The following is a 19,760-nucleotide window of genomic DNA, read 5'->3' on the forward strand; positions in this document are numbered from 1 at the left end:
TGTGTCGGGGGGTTCCTCCAACATGGAGGCTTCCCGGGGGGCTGGGAGGACGCAGGAGGTCCTAGGACAACTAGGAGGACTTCTGCATTATCCTCCTATGCTTGGAAACTGGCAGTTATTTCCGTATTACAAAACAGCTTCAGGTGATCCAGGTTCTGAATAACCAGACCTGTACCCTGGTACAGGAAGACGAAGTGCTGACCTGGCCAGCCCGGGGGGGGCGGGGCGTCTTTCTGTCCCCAGATGACTTAGTGGGGGCCTGTGTGATCTTGGTTGGTTCTCCCAAAAGCTGGTTCAGGGAGAGGGGCTGAGAATCTTTTGGAACCGAGACTGCACATCTCCCCTATCTCAAGGCAGTTAGATGGGGTGTGAGGTGTGCCAGGAGCACATCTCCCCCGGATAGAGGGAGGGTGGGGCTCGGGGAGGGTGAGCAGAGCCCGCAGGAAGGGAGACTGGGCAGGGGGCCGGTCTCCCGAGGCCGTCCTGGGCCCACCAGCTCTCCCTCCCATCCCAGAGAAGATGCTCGAACCCTCCGAATGCATCCCAACCCCAGCCCCCAGCTTCACCGTGCCCACGAGTCACCGGGACTCTGTCAACATATGCAGGTCCTCCTTCAGTAGGTCCCCCAGGGGGCCTGGAATTCTGCATTCCTAACAGACGCCCAGGTGGCCATGCCGATGCTGTGGGCTGTGGACCACACTCAGAGTAGCAAAACCTTCCCAGATGGCCCTTGACTTCGTTCAGCCAGGATCTCAGACTCTAGGTACACCCGAATCCCTGGAATTCCCAATTCGGGGGCGGAAGCCAAGCACCTGCATTTCTGGCAATTTCCCAGGGGACACCACTGCAGCAGCTGCTGGTCAGGGAGCACATCCGGAGACCCACTGGCCCCAGCCCAGGCCACCTCAGTCAGCCTCCAGGGTGGGATCTTTAGAGCCCCCCCATCAAGGGACTCTGAGAACCCCCGATTTCCATCCCACCTCCTCCTCCTCAATCTGCCCACACCGGCTCATGAATTTTTTCATCTCGAAGCCGACGGGAGAGAGCAAAACTCCAACAAAGTGAAACCCAAGCCATCGCGTTAGTTATCAAAGCGCTGCCGTTTCCCAAACGCGGCCTAAACGAGGGTTACTTTTAAGCCGAGGGAAGAGCAGGCCCACGTTCATCGCCGTCCGCCCTGGTGCTGGGGTGGGGCGGCAGGTCTCCGAGCATCTCTGCTGTTGGGAGCCCGGGACAGGTAAGTTGGACGCAGCCGCCTCTGAGTCGGTGGGACGGGGCTCACGGGCAGCTGTGCTGTCACTACCGGGATAAGCCGCTCTGTGCGGGCTCTGGGGGTGCAAACAAAGCATCTTCCCGCCCCAGGCACCTCCGCCCAGCCGTGGTCCACCGCGGGGTGCACGGGCCCCTGGGCAGCGGAGGGCACGACTTCTCAGCGTGTGCCATTCTGGATAGCCTGGGACTTTGTCTGCCTTGGGGGCAGCTGGCCCTGGGTCCTCCAGGTGAGCCACACTCACCTGGAGGGGTGAGAGGGGAGCACAGTCAAGGTCACCCTGGCTGCCCGCAGTGGCCACACCTGACACATGCCCCCAGTTCGCCCCGAAGGAGGAAGGAAGGGCAGGCCGGTGGTGGCCTTGTTTGAGGAGCTCAGAAGGAGAGGGGAGGGGTGAAGCATCTTTCTGAAGTCATGGCCCGCGGCCAGGCCACGGGACTGCCACCTGCCACCACCGTGATGTCCAGCTAGGCCGAGGTCTCCCCGGTAATCGGACACCCCGCTTGGGTCGGGCGCGAGGCCCTGGGGCACATGGTATCCCAGCTCCAAAGGAAGCTGGTAGAAAACGGGTGAAACATTACCACCCCAATCCCCCAACCTCCCCTGGCGTGGTGAAGTGGGAGCTCCCCTCAGGCTCTGGACTCAAGCCCCGTCTCTGCCTCTCAATGGCTGTGTGCCCTGAAGTAAGTGACTTAACCTCTCTGAGCTTCCGTTTCTTCACTCAGAGAATAGAGACCAGTGACTTTCGAGGGCGGGTCTACATCACAGCAACTGCAACCAAAACTATGAATCCTAAGGGACACCATTTATTGAGCGCCTACTGTGTGCAGAGGCCGTAAGAGCTTTATAATTATGGGGTCATTTAATCATCCTCGCAACAATGCTGTGTGATAGATGACTGTTGTCCACGTGGCAGGGAAGGGGAAACGGAGGCACCGAGGGTCAGGAGGGAGGGGTGGAGGCGGCATGGAGCCCAGGGGGTCGGGATGGACTGTGCTGAGGATGCAGGTAAAGCACTTGCCCCGGTCCTGGCACACGCAGGGGGAGTCCACCCGCCTCCTGGTGCCCTGGGGCCGCCCAGGACTGTCTGGGCTCACTGCGGTCGGTGAAGGGCACGAGCTCCACCCAGTGCTCCCGTTCTGTGTCCCAGCTCTCAGTCACACGGGGGAACAGCATACGCTTTTGGGTCAGCGAGTTCCACGTCAATGGCACACGGGGAGAGCCCCGCGTGACCAGACAGTGCAACACGCCTGGGTCTGAGAGTTCTGCCTGCCGGGTCACACGTATACACCACTCGTAATGGACACGAGCTGCATGTAGTAAAGAGGACTCGGACAGAAGCATGCAGTTCCCACCAGAATCACAGCCAGGGAGGCAGGAGAGGCCTGGGCAAGACCGGGGGACCTGAGTGAGCCCGAGGAACCAGTGAAAACACAGCCCCAGCTCCTGCTAGCTCAGGAGGGATTCTCAGCTGGCCTGTGTCTCCTCTCACCCTCCTCAAATGGCTGTGGCTTAGTGTCACCCATGCTATTAAAATGCTTTTTCAAAGGGCTGAACGTGTGAAAGTTAAATGATACCGCCACATTAAACTGCATGCAGTTAATCAGGGCTCTGTGACCCACACGTTTTCCTTCCTCCAGCTGGTTATTAGATCACCTCCAAATCCGTCCATCCACCCATCTACTCATCCATCCATTGTCCATCCATCCATTCATTATCCACCATCCATCCATCCACCCACCCATCCATCCATCATCCATTCACCTATCCATTCATCCGCCACTCACCAAACTATCCATTCATTTATCCCTCCCTCCATCCATCCATGCATCACTCTGGCCACCCGTCCTTCTTTCCATCCATCCATCTATCCACCCACCTGCCTGTCCTTCCTTCCATCTACTGTCCACCATACTCTGAGCAGCACCTGTTCTACACCAAGTTCTGTACTGGGCAGGCACTGAGGATCCAGAGAGGGTATTACGGTCCTTCTCCTACTAGATTCTCAGGCACTGGGAGGAAGAGCCTTACAAATGAAAAGACAAGCCAGCGAGCAAGACCCCTAGGGGATGAGACTAGGACAGCTCTGTTTTTATCGGGGAGAAAAGAGTCAGGGAAGAAATCACAGGGTGTAGGAGCAGGGGTGGAAGGGAAGTATGCGTTCAGCCTGCCAGCGTCCATTTCCTGCTTCTAGGGAAACACACTTAGCCCAAGTTTAGTGTATGTGCTGTGCCCAGTCCCCTCCACGGATAGGCACGGGATCCTGGTCTGGTCAACGGGTCCAGCCTACCCCCTTGGTCACATGACTTAAATCAGTTCATCGAGACCCAATCCTGAAACTTCTCTCATGATGATTGGGAAAGAGGCACTCTCCTCCTTCTATGGCTGCTAAAATAGTTGAACCTTAACCTGGTGCTGCTGGTGGCCACCTCCACGTGGTATGGAGAGAGCCTGCCAAAGAACAGAATTCATACAGGGGACGCCAGAGAAAAGGGATGGAAAGAGAGCTTCCTGATGCTCTCTGAACACCTGGATCCAGCCATGCCTGAAGCTCTTCTTCTTGACCTTTAAAGCTATTATGTTTCCTTTTTGGCTCCAGCCAGGTTGAGCTTGATTTTTATCATTTGTAACCAAGAGGCCGGACGGATATGAGAGGTAATAGTCCATGCTTCAGGACACAGGTTCTGACCTGGTAAGAAGTCCAGGATCTCAGAAATCTGATGGAACTTTGGAACCCCAGGGTGGCTGGTATAAGTGTGCAGGCACTGACTCACCTTGGGCAAGGCCCTTCCCCTCTACAAGCCTCAGTTTCTCCGTGTGTGAATAAAATTTTTTCTTACTTAAAGCATCCTCCCCAACTGTGCTCAAACGACATCTCACGTCTTGCATCCTGAGCTGCTCTGGGTGAGGTGGGGGTGGCAGTGGTGGAGGGGAGGTTGTCCAGATGCGGTGCACACTATGAAAACAGGAAGAAGGCTGTTCCTTAGGACGTACTATGGCAAAGTGGCCAGCTGTCTACCCCAACGTCAGTTCTCCACTTTTTCCACAGGTTGTCTGGAATAAAGTCTATAACGCTCAGCCTTCCTTAAGATTATGTTGTGGCCAATAGCTAGAAGAATAGTGGACACTTTGCATGTCCTTAAAAAGAGGGAGCGTGGTTTTGTGTCTTCTCCTTTCCTCTGCTGAAATGTGGATGCAATGGGTGGAATCTAAGCAGCTGCGTTGAACCATGAGGCAGCCTGTTAAGGATGATGGAGCAGCAAGACGAGAAAAGCTTAGATCCTCAAGCGCCCAGAGCCCTCACCCCAGCGTCGGACCATCTTCCTCTGTCTCCTCTAATATGACAGAGGAACAAACCTCTACCTCATTTAAGCCATGGTTCTCGTATGTTTTCCTGTCATGTCGAGATGCTCCAGCTGAGGGGGAGGGAGATGGTAAAGGGGAGGAGGGTCTCTTCCTTCAAGATACAAATGTCTGGACTTTGACACTAATTGGAAAGCATCCTATTTATTAGAGTTCTCCAGCCAGGCCTCACTTGTACATCTCCAGGCCCAGACCCAAATCACTAAAATACTTTCTACTCCTAAGCAACCACTCTTTCTCAGATGGGTTCTCGTCATGGGCTTAATCAAACCATAGAACCCGCACGTGGAAATAAAGGCTCCTGGGAGTATATGGGGCAGCTGTGCCCGTGGCTGCTCCCACAGGTGGGGGGGGGGTGCTCCTCACTTGTTAAAATGTACCTGTCGATCTCCTTTTTGTTTCATAACAACTCCATTTTGTCACTCTAATTTTAGTGGCAATGTTTTTGTTCCAATCAGCGATCATTTTGGAAAAGTAGGCTGCTGGAAGAGTTCTTGGCATACAAAATGACAAGCAATTTTTAAACGGCATAAGACTGATGATTTTTAACCACACTGAATTCTAAATCTGTTTCGGGCTGGTTAACTCTCGTTAGAAAATAACGAGCTCTTTCAGATTGCTGTCCGTTCTGCTAGCTCCAACGTGGCAGGCATGTGTGGTGGGCCTCCTGGGCGCTGGCCTGGATCACTGGGAGGCAGCAGGCAGGGCCCCTGCCCTGGGGAGCCGCGCAAAGTCGGGGGACGGGGACACACATGCGGGGAAGTGTCACAGCAGATGCCCACCCGAGGGCTGGGCTTCGTGCACCACATGCTGGCTGCAGAGAAGATGCCAGGCCAGGCGGGGCGAGGGCGTCACTGCAGCCTTCCAGCCCACACTCCTGCCCCAGCTCCGGGAGGCACCAGCCACACTGACCTCACTCACTCTTCAGAGTCAAAATTCCAGGGTGTGGCGAAGCCCGGCAGGTCTTCAAAACGTGAAACATAGAATTACCATAGGACCCAGCGATTCCTCTCCTAGGTGTGTCCCCCAAAGAACTGAAAACAGGGACCCGAACCAACACTTACACATGTTCATGACAGCCGAGAGGGTGGAAACAACCCAAACGTCCATCGACGGATGAATGGATAAATAAAATGTGGCATAGCCATACGATGGGATCTTATTCAGCGCTAAAAAGGAATGATGCACTGATTTATGCTACAACATAGGTGAACTTACAAAACATTACACTAGGTGAAGGAAGCAAGACACCAAGGACCACATATTATGTGGTCCCTTTCACATGAAATGTAGAGAAAAGGGAACTCTATAGAGACAGAAAGTAGATTAGGGGGACGATGAAAATGTTCTAAAATTAGACGGTGGTGATGGTTGCACAGGTAGGTGGGTATTCTAAACGCCACAGAATTGTCCAATTTAAAATGGTTCATTCTGGGGACTTCCCTGGAGGTCCGGTCCAGTGGTTAAGACTTCACCTTCCAACGCAGGGGGTACAGGTTCGATCCCTGGTTGGGGAGCTGCGATCCCACATGCCTCGGGGCCAAAAAACCAAAGCATAAAACAGAAGCTGTATTGTAACAAATTCAACAAAGAATTTAAAAATGTTCCATATCAAAAAAGTCTTTAAAAAAGTGTTAAAAAAAAATAAAATGGTTCATTTTACGTTATGTGAATTTCACTTCAATTTAAACACATCTGAAAAAAAGATTCCAGAACATTCTGCCCTGGGCTCTGCTTGGCCACCACTGCCTTCCCTCGGAGCCCACACTCCTCGGGTCACCACCTTGGATGCTCTGGGTCTCTCCTGCCCGACCCTGCAGGGCCCTGGGCCGAGAAGCAGCTGGGGGTGGGGTGATGGAGACAAAATACACAGGCCTGGTTCAGAGCCGGGGGACCCGAGAAAGCTGCAGAGCTTCTGGGAGCCTTGGTTTCCTTCCTTGTAAACTGGAGAGAGTCACACGTCCAGGGCCCCGTTGTGTAAGGTGAGCTCCCCGCCCGCTGTCTGTAAGCGCCTGGTGGTGGATTCATTCAGGGAGTTGGTGCTGACCCGGCGAGGGTTCTACGCCAGACCCGGAATTGCTGACAAAATGGCAAGCGAGGCAGACGAGGTCCCTGCTGTCACTCAGGGGACAGAGGAGGAACAGATAGACCCCAACCAGCCAAGGAGTTTCATGCTACCAAGAGGAGGGCAGGGTGGGCCCTTGACGCGGTGTCTGAGCCGAAATCAGAGGCCGGGAAGGAGCGAGCTGGTGGCAAGGGCACTGGAGCTGTGGGAACAGCGCGGGAACAGAATGTGCGGGCCAAGCTCCCGAGGAAGGGGCGCGGGCACATGGGCTATGGGCCTCAGAGCAGGCCCTGCTCTAGCGGAGGGGCTGGTCTCTGCGAGAGAGCCACGCCCCCCGCCCCCCCCAATCTCCCGAGTGGGCGGGCACCACCCTGCGCTCCTGATTGGCTCAACAAGCAAAGGGAGGGAGCGGCCGTGGGTGGGGGGGTTTCCTGGGCGGGAGAGCAGGGCTGCTGCGGAAGCCTCAGGCCTTGGGGAGCTCCGAGAGGGAGGAGGGAGCGGGGGGGCCTTCTCTCCGCCCCCTGGGCCTCTGTGACCCGCCATCCCGGAGTCACGGAGCCTGTGCAGGGCCCTGCACGCAGAGCTCGCAGACTGCAAACAGCAGACAGCCGGACACACCACGCTTGTTGCTAGGACGGGAAGGGGCAGGGAGAGCTTCCAGGGGGAGGCGGCCCTTGGATCAGGCTTGGTGGAGAAGCAGGGTTTGCCAGGAGCAGAGCCCGGGGCACGGGCCCCAGGCTGGCTGCGCGGGTCTCGGGGAGGAAGCTTCAAGCTTCTGACCCCCTGCAGCGCAAACCCGGCGGCTGGGCCGCCCTGGTCCCTGGCCGGCCTGCCCTGGTGTGGACAGTGCGAGTCCCGGCCACACCGGGGGACGCAGCGGGTCACCCTGGGCCCAGGAGGCCACTCTGCGGCTGGACCCTGACCTCCGTGCAGCAAGGGACCGGGGCCCCTGCGCCACGAGGAGACGCCAGGTGCCTCTACGGGGGTCGCGTGAGTTCTCGCCAGGCCCAGCAGGACCGTCTGCGGGCGAAGGGACCGAGCACGGAGAGGGCAGGTGACGTCCCCAGGTCACTGTGCCAAGCCGGGGTCCCCACCAGTGCAGAGCCACGGACATCCAAGCAGCTCTGCCCCTCCAGGCAGACCCTGAGGGTGGAGGCGTGACCCTCAGGCAAGAAGGGTCACTGGACACGAGTCCAAAGGTGACAGCCCTGGCCCCATTCAGCCAAGCAATGCCCCAGGACCTGGACTTGTCCTGTCGGTGCCAAGTCCCTGCCAGTGTCCGGGAGGCAGGTCTCCAGTGTGGGAGCAGAGGGCGCCGCGCTGAGTACCCGGCGTGCTGGGTGCTGCTGCCCTGAGCCCCCGGGGCTCCCTGCGGGGTTTGTTCACCCTGGTTAAAAGTCCCTCTTTCCCCTCCTGTAACTCAGGGGTGGGCTCTCCTCCGTGGAATCCAGGCCCCCACCCCAGGTGTCGGCCGGTGCGAGGGGCTTGGGGTGAAGGAATGAAAGAGACGCTGAATGACCGGCCCCGAGGCCCCGAGGCTCCGGTCTCCGGTCCCGAGCGAGCACGTCCTAACACCCGGACCCGCCAGGCCTCTGCTCCCGGCAGTAAGTAGGGCAGCCCCGTGCACCTGGCAGCCGGCAAGTGATGCCAGCTGCCCTCCTTTGCTCTCACAAGTGTCCCCGTTTGGATGGTAGATGATGCGGCCACCCTGGCAGCGAGACTCCTTCTAGGAGCGTCCACGAGAAAAGCCGGGAGCTTCAGGAATAAGAAGTAGGTCAGATCATCGCTGGGCTTCTGCCTCTGTGCCAGGGCTCAAGGACAGCTCGGCCCCGAAGCCAGGGGGGAGCTGCACGTTTACCTGAGTGGGCGTTCAAGGGACACACCGCGCTGCCGGGGCCCTGGGCGGGGGCTCCTTGAGCCTCTGGAAGAGTCCACGGCACTGCGTGTACGCACACACATGTGAGCGCGTGTGCACACGTATGGTGCACCATGCAGGCGTGCGTGTGTACGGGTGTGCGTGCAGCTCTCACTGACCCTCTCTGAGGTCTGTGACCCCTGCCCCCAATGCTCTGATCTGTGCCAGTGGGAGAGGCTCCAACGCACGTGGTGTCCTGCAGACCCGGGAGGCTGCAGGCACGAGGCTGCCCCCATTTCCCACCCCGACGTGGGTCACGGAGGGGACCACTGTGAGGGTGTGACCTCTGGGTGGCATGTCACAGCAGGTGGGTGGCACGACCTGGGCCCCCATCTCTGATGGGCAGCGTGCAATGGGGGTTCAGGTCAGATAAAGCTCTGGTCTAGGGGAGAGAGAAAGTTCTAGTTTCCACTCCAGTATCCTGCATGTGGGATCAGAGCTTGGCCTTCTCTCCTGTTCTTTCCTTGGGTGTCCTTCCGGGAAATAGAGCCACCAGCCCAGCCCCTGCTCCAATAATAAAATCCAGGAACACGATGCAGGCTTGGGGAGGCCCTCGGGGCGACTGCTAACATCGCTACTGATCTGCTTGGGTGGGAACTTCCGGAGCCCATCAAGGTCATGGTCAGGCACTGTCCTGATTAGCTGTCCGGCTAAATTATTTGATGACCCCTCCCCCTCCCCCACTGCTGGCCCTAAAAGACCCATTTGGATGGAAGTCATCGTGCTGAGAAGGCCAGTGAGCCCGGGTCCCAGCGTGACTGCCAGGAAGTTACTTAACCTGTCATGTCCTTCTCTGTAAAATGGGCCCTTTGTATCCCGCAGAAGACACTTGGGAAAAAGAACCGGCACTTTGAGAAGTTGTAACCATTTGCAAACCAGAAGCACTGCGGTGACAAGGAAAGTGACCTTGATGTCAGTTTTCTTAGCACTAATCAGAAGGTGGGCCTTCCCTCTCCTTAGAAAAAGGCTCCCAAAGAGTCCTCCCTGCTCCGAGTTCAGTCCCTCCCCCCAACACAGCACCCCAGGGGTTAACGGGCTCGCGGGACCCTCCACTGGCCCTGAAAGGAGGGGAGGGAGGGATGCGGGCAGCCCCACGGGCAGAGGGCACTGTTCAGAGACACGGAGGCTGGGGCGCGCTCTGGGGCCACACTCCCCACTGGCTGGTGCTAAAGATGCAAGGGCAGCTGGCTCCCTGGGCACCTGACAAAGGAAGGTGCTCAGCCCGGGGGCGGGGGCCTCCACGGAGAAGCCCAGGGGTGGCTCCTCTGCACACATGGGGGGCAAACTGAGAACCTTTTGGATTCGGGTGAAGGGCTCATTTGCATCTCGGCTAAATAAGCAGGGGCCGCTGGGGCACATTCGCCACGGTCAACAGCTGTGCCCAGTTGGACCACGTTCCTGGGGGATCTGGCTGCATTCGGCAATGATTTCTCAACACAGGCCTCTAATGGAGACAACCTGGAGCCGGGGCTCCCGCTGCGGGGGGCACCGGAGCCTGTGTCTAGTCGCAACAGGCTTCTGCAGCCTGGCTACCGCTCCGCGCCCATCCTAGCAGGTGGTCCACGGAGCAGGTCAGCCTGGCCCACTGTGGTCAGCACGGCCACTGCTGAGCTGAGTTGAGAGCCCTGTCCTTGGGCGGGGGGAGGTCGGAGGGTGCATCAATAATACATACTCCCTGCGGCCAAATCCCAACCTCAGCTGAGCTGCAGGAAAAAATCCCAATGCGCCGCAGTCTGCGCCATCAGGAATTAGGAAACCCTGGGTGTTTTCAAAACAAGGCGACTTTGTTTAAAGGTGGCAGCCCTCTAGAGGGTGACGATCTCTGAGTATGACCACAAAACGCATGCCCTCGGGCACCAGGTGGAGGCAGGTGGTGGCATATCCAAGTCAGCAGAGCCTCTAGGAAAGGTTAGGGACCGAATGCAAAATGAAAATGGGGGTGGGGTAGGGAGGGTGTGCAAAAACGATGAAGAATTCCAGGATGGCGACTTGGGAGCCTTAAAGAGGCGAGAGGGCCTGTGCAGCGGCGGGTCTCACCTGCCCATGAAGCCAGTCCCTGCTGATTTGAGAAAAGGTGAATTCTATGTCCCCAAGTCCCCTGCCCCGAGGGCTGTGGGTAGGTCCTATCTTTAGGGAGCTGCAGACAGCTGCACCCCGAGAGGACCCCTGGGGACTCCCTGAAGGAGATAGACGGGATACAGTCAGATGTCTGTCCCGGATGTCAGTGCAGTTCTAGGGCTGAAGACAGAGAAGAGGTGGCTTCACGCTGGGCAATGTACCAGGGTAAAGGCGACGCATCCTGAGGACATGGACACAGAGCTTTTACATTGTGGGACTTCCCTGGTGGCGCAGTGGTTAAGAATCCACCTGCCAATGCAGGGGACACGGTTCGAGCCCTGGTCCGAGAAGATCCCACATGCCGCGGAGCAACTAAGCCCATGGGCCACAACTGCTGAGCCTGCGCTCTAGAGCCCGGGAGCCACAACTACTGAGCCCGCGTGCTGCAACTACTGAAGCCCGTGCGCCTAGAGCCTGTGCTCCGCAACAAGAGAAGCCACTGCAACGAGAAGCCCGCGCACCGCAACGAAGAGTAGCCCCCGCTCGCCGCAGCTAGAGAAAGCCCGCGCGCAGCTACGAAGACCCAGTGCAGCCAAAAAAAAAAAAAAAAAAAACATTGTGAGGCTGCTCGCTGAAGTTCTACTTGCAGTAGCAAAGCAGGTAGCTGGATAGCTGGATAGCCAGTGTCATGTCAATGTCACATCAATGACATCAGTGATGGACATTGTCCATCAATGTCTCAACCACGACGGCTTCCGGAAATGGTTTTTCAGAAGACTGTTTTCAATCCATGACACCATGTCCTTTGTCACTTGGGAAAGAGAAAAAGTAGGCTCCATAATTTAAAAGGATGCATTCAACTTTGTTTAATATGCATTTTTACTCAAAGAAGGACCAAAATGTAGGGTGGGGATTATCAATGTGGGGTAGGATTATGAGTGATTTTTGTTTTCTTCTTTATACCTTTCTATGTTTTCCAAATTCACTGCAGGACCAGACACGACGAGTATGATAACATGTTAATTCAAAAAATGAATGCCTCTCCAAAGATTACACACAAACGGCCAATAAGCACATAAAAAGATACTCAACATCACTGGTCATCAGGGAAGTGCAGATGGAAACCACAAGGAGATACCACCTCACACCCACTAGGATGGCTATAACCAAAAAAAACCAGAAATAGGTGTTGGCAAGGACAGGGAGAAATCAGAACTCTCATACACTGCTGGAGGGAATGGAAAATGGAAAACAGTCTGGCAGTTCCTCAAAAGGTGAAACAGAGTTACCACGTGACCCAGCAATTCCGCTCCTAGGTGTGCCCCAAAAGAACTGAAAACAAGTGTTCAAACCGAAACTTTTACACGAATATTCACAGCAGTACTAATTCAAAAGCCAAAAAGCAGAAACCCAAATGTCCATCAACTGATGAATGGATCAACAAAACGTGGTCTACATTTACAAGGAAATATTATCCAGCCTGAAAAAGAAATGAAATTCTGACACCTGCTGCAATATGGATGAACCTTGAAAACATTACGCTAAAGCAAGTCAGTCACCAAAGACTGCATATAGTAGCCTTCCATTTGTAGGAAATGTCCAGGATGGGCAAATCCGTGGAGACAGGAAGTAGATGAGTGACTGCTAGGGGCTGGGGGAAGTGGGGAATGGGGAGTGATTGCTAATGGGACAGGTTTCTTTCTGGGGTGATGAAAATGTTCTGGAATTAGATAGTGGTGATGTTTGCACAACCTTGAGACTAGACTAAAAACCACTGAATTCTACACTTTAAAAGGGTAAGTCTTATGGTTTGAGAAGTTCACCTCAGTTTAAGGAGATAGAAAGGTGGGTGCCATGTCTGAAGTCCTTCAGATCGTAGAGGGAAGTAAAATGAGGCAGAAAGGTTTGAACGTCCAGCACTGATCTTACACCTGATTTGATTAACCACTTTTCTTTTCTTTTTTTTTTTTTTTTGGCTGTGCCGCGTGGCATGTGGGACCTTAGTTCCCTGACCAGGGATCGAACCCGCGCCCCCTGCAGTGCAAGTGCGGAGTCCTAACCGCTGGACCACCAGGGAATTCCCTTGTTTAACCACTTGGAAGCTTCTGGAAGCTGCATCTGCTGAACACGAGTGCTAACTCTCGATTTACGTCTGTGGATGGTGCCCGGGCTGCCACTTCCTGCCCTGTCTCCTTGGCTCCCTGGTGCCAGGTCCTCTAGGAACCCGGGCTCCTCCTCCTCCTGGCGCCCCCAAGCCCACAGACCCTGCCCGGCTGGGGACAGGGGATATTCAGAGCGTCCTCCCAGATGCTTTCCTTGGCTGTATGAGTTGTTGAAGCAGGAGGCTGGCCCTTACACATCTCCTTTACACATGCATGTCTTACATTTCATCTGCCAACGTGAGAGTTCATCTTTCCCAGCATGCAGCCCCCATAAGCCAATGTTTATTCATTATCCCCGGATCTGTTTCCTATCGTCTATTTCAGAGGAGCCAGAAACAACATCTTAACTCAATAACAGAGCACCATATGATGCTTCCGTTCTCCAAAATGAGCCACGGCTCACTCTCGGAGGTAGCCCTTGGGTCCTGTCTGTGTCCCAGCTGGAGGGGGGCTCCTGGCCTGGCTAACCATCCCTAAGCTGGGTGCCCAGGGAGAGGCCGTGGGTTTGTCCTCACTAGAATGACAGATGGCAGGTCAGTGGCCACCTGCACATACTGGGAGCAGCTCCTTCATCCCACCTCTTGCAGGGCATGACAACACCCGTCTTCTGGGGCCCCCAAGAGGCCAAGTCACTCATGACACGGAGAAGGGGGATGGGGCAGTCGGCTGCTCGAGCAGGATGCCCTAACCCCAGCACCACTCCGCCAGCTCTGCGGGGTGGGGTGGAGGTCCAGTTCCCTGTATTTGCAGGGGGGAGGACAGGCAGAGACGGAGGCCACCGTGCCTCTGGGTCAGCTGAAGGGACTGCTCCCTGAACCATCTCCAGCAGCCAGACCCGAAGACACCCTGGCCTGGAACGTCAACGACGCTGGTCTTTTCTTAGGTGTCATAGTAGCCCACTGCCTTCCCTGCTGTCCGCAAACTCAATGGTTTTAAAGAGATCTCATCCAGTAGAGCTGGGGAGGTTTAAAGTGGGAGAGGCTCTACGACTGGAATCGGGGTGAGCTGTGTGTGAGAGGGAGAATGGGTATTGACACCACCCTCATGCAAGGTCCACCCACCTACCTGTCCGTCCGTCCATCTGTCCATCCACCCATCCATCCATCTCTCCGTCCACCCACCCAACCATCCCTCCATCTCTCCATCAATCCATCCATCCGTCCATCTGTCCATCCACCCATCCACCCAAACCTTCACCCATCTGTCCATTCACCCATCCACTCATCCATCCCAGAAGTACTTTCTCAGCACCTGCTCCATTTCAGGCCCCACGTCCAGTATGGGGAACACCAGTGTGGACCCGTTGTATCCTCCTGGTTCTTTGCCCTCACAGAGGACAATACACCTTGGTCAACTGACCTTACAAACCGTATTTACAAACTAACTTACAGGCCCTCTCCTTCCATCCCCTGGGCTTGCACCAAGTGTACGGATGAAATCTGCCCCAGAGCAGAAGACAGCCCTGGGGCTGACCCTGAGAGGCTTCCAAATGCTGGTGGGTCAGCGTGCAGCCCGGGCAGGGAACAGTCTCGGGACAGAGAGCACAGTCACTGCCCTGGACTCAGACAGAAGAACGGCCCCACTGGGGATGGGACTGTGTGACAGGAGGGCGGGGGAGCGGGGGGAGGCGTCTGCAAAGTCCCACGTGGAGCAGAGCACGGCACATGGCTACCCCTCTTCACCACCACCACAGGCTGAACTGTATCCCCAGGTTCGTGTGTTGAAGCCCTAACCCCCACTATGACTGCATTTGGAAATAACGGTCTTCAGGGAGGTGACTAGAGTTAAATGAAGTCCTGAGTGTGGACCCTCATCCAACAGAACTGGTGTCCTTACAAGAAGAGGGAGAGACACCAGGAATGTGCCAGCACAAATAAAGGCCACGTTGGGACACGGGGAGAAGACGGCCGTCTACACGCCGAGGAGAGAGGCCTCAGGAGGACCCAGCCCTGCCCACACCTGGATCTCAGACTCCAGCCTCCAGGACTCTGGGAGATAAATATCTGCTGTTTAAGCCCCAGGTCCGTGGTATTCTGTCATGGCAGCCCTTTCCTGCCCAATGCCATCCACACAGGTGGCCCAGGGTGGGAGTTCAGAGTGTCCCCTACCCCCATGAGAATCTCGGTGACACCCGCCCCCCCTCCCCCCAGAACGCTGGCCCGTAGTAACCACCACTGTGCAAGGCGACTGGGGAGAGAGCTGCAGACACCACTCCCTGTAGCATCAGGAGGGGCCGTGGGGAAGGAGGGCAGGGCTGGTACCAGCATCAGCAGGTTGCCATGGTAACCAGGGGCAGGCCATCACTGCCGCGGGGAGGGGAGAGGGCCTGGGTCCCAGAGTGACGTCAAGGACTGAATCCTCCCGACGGAAGCAGACAGACCTGGCAGATATCTATTCTGGGGGTGAGCCCGAGCGTGGAAACTGGTATTTAAAACACAGAGCAGCTGCTTGGAGACAACGGCACACACACCAAGGCGGCGAGCCTCCAAACGTATTTTAATAAAATGGCGTAAAAGAAAGAAGGGGGGAGGCTGTGTGCTTGTGCCACGGTTGTTTAACAAAAACACAACCATTAGACGCCAGAACAATGAGTCCCCATATTGATTTTCTGTTCCGTTAGGGAACGGCGCGTAACTCCTTCGGAAGCCGGCTCTTTTGTCTCTTACTAATATTTTAAATTACAGTTGTGCTAATAGAGGCATTTGCCTGTATTTTCACGTGTTCTAAAGGTAACAAAAACATTCCATTTTGGCACCGACCGTGCCCGCTGCGATATTGCAGACCGTTCACACGCACCGTGACTAATGAGGCGCCCGTTTCATAGCGGAGACCGCGGCGGCCGCTGCCCCGTAGCTCCAACCAGAGCTGCCCGGAGGCGCGGTGACAGCTCCACGCCTACCTTGTCTCCCAGGGTGAAGGCGGGTCACAGCGGTGGCCTCCGCCCCTGGTCAAAGAGCCCAGACGCTCTGGCCTCCCAGCTGAAGGGGAGGCTGCAGTCGTGGCCCGCAGAAGCCCGGCCCCCCTCCTTTGCTGGTCAAGCGCCAGACTGGCCTTGGCACTGCCCTCCTCCCGCAGCCCTGCCCAGGCCCGGCAAGTCACACGAGCACACCCATCCCCCAGCGGCAGAGAACGGTTCTACATATGACCCAGGTCAACCTAATCAGGGCCAGTCCTGGGACATCTGCAGAGGAGGCAGGGGAGACCCAGTTTCCCTCTCTCCCAATCCCTCTCTCTCTCTGCTGGACCTGGATCTAGCCCAGGGTTCCCAGGGGCCAGCCTGAGAGGTGAGCCAGCCAGAGAATAAAGCCTCCAGGCGTGCAGGATACCTCTGCCCAGCCCAGCCCAGACCCCGGCGTAGCCCTTGAGCCCCCGGGCTGCGGGCCTGATGGGCTGGAAGGGAGGACCTCAGGGCACACTGCCACCGGAGGGGGCTTCCGTGCCAGCCAGGACAGACTTCTGGGAGGACCTGGGCCGGGGCTGCTGGGCCCCATGTCCACTCACCATCCCGCCTCCAAACTTGAGGCAGCCTGAAGACGGCAACTGAGAGTTTTGGGGTGAACCCTGGGGTGGGGTAAAGGGAGGTCTCTGGTGGGCCTTGGGGTGGCCAGCGGGGGAGGCTCCGGAAGGCGGCCCAGAGCAGCCCCCCTGGCTTGGGGCTTGCAGGAGACCCTGGGCTTCACTCAACACCTTCCGGGGGCGGGACCACTTGGGTCTGGGTCACGCGGGGCACTCTGTGCTGAAGACGAAGGCCAGCCGTGGAAGGCCATCGTCCCCATCAGGTCACGGCAACCGAAACCAAAGATGAGCTGGATTCCCGTTCGCTGGGAGCGAGGAAACAAACGCTCAAACACCCGTCTGAGCTTCAGGGACCGTTTGGATTCTGGGTGGGGCTCAAAGAGCAGGGATCTCGCTATCAGCAGAGGGGCCCCCGATGGGCTGGGCATCCCACTGCGCTGTGGAGAAGGACCCGGAACAGAGGTGTGTACCACGGCCCCAGCTCCCTCCTAAGGGTGAGCGAGACTCTGCGCAGGCGTCTGCAGTAGTGGGGCGGTGGGGTGGGCCGGGACAGCCTTCATGTAGACACAGAGCTGGTACGAAGACCTGAGCACCGCACCAATGCCAAGGGCGACTAGGTGGAATTGCTATTTCCTATCAGCTTTTCGCTCCTCCCCGCAGCTCTGGCGGAGGAGGGTGGCCTCATGGAACTCAGAGCCGGCCAGTCCGCTCTGTGGTCACCTTGGCCGCCTCTGGAATGCAGGGGGCAGGGGCTGTTAGACCAAGACCCACAGGGTTGGGTGGAGGTGGGACAAGCAAGCATGATAAGGACCCACTCCTGTTGCCCTGGGTACCACATGCCCTCAGAGAGCATCGAGGCGGCTGGTACTGCACCACTGTTATCGGGGCACCAACTCTGTAGATACCCATGATAAACGTGCGATGGGTGTGCGGGGAGGGGCGTGTACATAATTAACTGTCCATTGCCTCCAAATTTCCACCCTCCACGCACACACAGTAACATCGTCGCCCGTGGCACCTTGCTGTCAATTCTCTGGGCTGATGCGTGCAAAGAGGTGAGTTTTTATAAATCGGGACTCGCCTCCGTCTCTCCTGCACAGAAACAAAAAACCCTACAACTACGCTCCCTCCCCCTGAGCCTGTGCACACATCACCTTCACGTCCCGCCCAGGTGAAGAAACCTACGCAGAGCCGTTGTGTCACCTGTGCCGGCTGGGAGGCAGCGGAACTGAGAAGGAGCCTGGGCCGGCCCTGAGCCCCCATCACTCCGGGCGGACGCACACCAGGATTAATCGGTGGTGGGACTCCAGGAGCCCACGCCGGGCGCTCCGTAGGGAGGCTGCCCGGATGTGGGGCTAGGACAGAGCACAGAGCGTCAGAAGTTTCAAAGAACAGCTCACGGCCCAGCCTGAGACGTGGTGCATGCTGAGACGTAGGTGCATGTGTGTAAATCACGGGCTTACTTCCTGCCCTGCTTATTCCACAGGCCGGATGAGGCTTTCCACGGAGGGATGCCTGTTGGATACACACAGGGTCCTAAGAAATCAGAACCAAGGTTAAATGAGCAAGTTAAATAAATAAATACTTGTTATAAATAAATAAATAACCACCACGCTCTTCATGGAACCGAGGGGAGCTTATTATCAACGAATCAGCCAACAAACAGGGGCCACCGTTTCAGTCTGCTCCTGGCTACCCTTGGCCTCTGATCTTTGTCCTCAGGAGGCGAGAAATCAGTTGGTCCCACCCACAGGCATAAAGTGCCCCGAGCAGGTTTCTCCATCCTGCTGGTCCTTCCTGGAATCATTCACCTGTCATTTAGTGCACGTGAGTGAGATCTGCCAGCTAAATGTTCACTCTACTGTCTATAAAAGTGGTCCTACACCGAAGAGAAAGCTTCTAAGGGCTCAAACCAGCCAACTCTGTATGGAAGGAGCTTGCTGCATGGAAACATTTAAAAAATATTTTCTGCCATCTTCTGGATCCTATGTATATTCAACACAGTTTTCAACATTAAAAAAAAAACAGGCGCTATAAAAAGTGCTAATCGTGAGAGCAAAGAATGGAGAAATTGGACTTCATTTAAAAATTTTAAAAACCTTGTTAAAAGACACAGACATGAAAAGGCGAAGTCACAGGCTGGGAAAAATATGTGCAACATATATCTAACCAGGTACTGATAAGTAGACTCTGTAAAGGACTCCTACAAGCCGATGATGGAAAGATAAACAGCCCAGTTAATAATGGACAAAAGACTTGAACCGATACTTCTCAAGAGAAGCTATACGTAAGGTAAGAAAGCACACGAAAAGGTGTTTAATAACAGTAGTCATCAGAAAAGTGCAAATTATACCCGCAGTAAGATATTCTCCACACCCATTAAGAACGGCTGAAATTAAACAGACTAGCGTTACCGAATGTCACTGAGAAGTGGAGCCACTGGAACGCGTACGCACCGGGGGATGGGAATACAAGAAGGCACAGCAGTCTGGACAACTCTTTGGCAGTTTCTTATAAAATTAAACACACTCCTACCTTGTGACCCAGTAGTTCCGCACCCCGGTGTTTCTCCAAGAGAAAGGAAAACACGTTCTGGAGAAAGACTCGCACAAAAACGTTCAGAGCAGCTTAAGTGACGAGCCCGGACTGAGAAGCAATCTAAACATCCATCACCAGGAGCATGAATAAATATACTGGGGTATAAATATACAGCGGAACACTCTTCTCTGGCAACAAAAATTTACAGAGCGCTGATTTACAGCCCGGCAATAGCATCCGGCTGCGTGAAAGACACCGGGCTCAGGATTACGTGCTGTAGGTTCCAGCTCTGAAATCCAACAGCAGGCTAACCTCACCTCTGGTGACAAACTGAAACCGAGCAGGACCCTGTGGGGACTTCCCGGAGACAGAACCCCCCACCCACCCACCCCCCCACCCCTCGTGCAGCTTGCCTCTTGTTTGTAGAAAAGCTTTAGCTTCCCAGGCCCTCCCCGAGTTCCAAAGAGCAAATGTAATCAGAGAAATACAACACCAAAGGGAAACAGTCAAGCAAGACAAAATAATAATAGATTAGCCGTAAAACAAAGTCAAGGACCTTTAGTTCCTCCTCAGGGGCTATAGATTATATCCTGAGTCATGTCCCTGAGTTGTTTTGCAGATACTAAAATGCCCACCAGGTGGAGGAAGTTAACTGCGTGCAGACCACCAGCACCTAGACCCCAGACTGAATGAAACCAGAAGGTTCATGATTGAGATCCCTGAAACATCACCCTGTTACCTCACCACCAATCACTCAGCTAATTGTGCACCAGCCGATCACATACCCCATGACTCTCTCCCTCAGACTCTCTTTCAAAACCCTTCCCTGAGAGTCTTCAGGGCGTTTGGGGCTTTTGAACATAAGCTGCCCGT

At 55.6% G+C, this 19,760-nt stretch overlaps 1 protein-coding gene and 1 non-coding gene across 3 annotated transcripts in view; both read right to left on the reverse strand.

The window, feature by feature from the left end:
• The window catches only part of SHANK2 (SH3 and multiple ankyrin repeat domains 2), a 464,476-nt gene that overhangs the window by 239,710 nt on the left and 205,006 nt on the right, over window positions 1-19,760 (reverse strand). The window lies entirely within an intron of this gene.
• TRNAA-UGC (transfer RNA alanine (anticodon UGC)) lies at window positions 12,676-12,748 on the reverse strand. The gene has a single exon. It is a non-coding gene; the product is annotated as a tRNA-Ala (tRNA).

This window comes from Physeter macrocephalus, chromosome 18, assembly GCF_002837175.3.
Source record: "Physeter macrocephalus isolate SW-GA chromosome 18, ASM283717v5, whole genome shotgun sequence".
NCBI classification, from domain to species: domain Eukaryota; kingdom Metazoa; phylum Chordata; class Mammalia; order Artiodactyla; family Physeteridae; genus Physeter; species Physeter macrocephalus.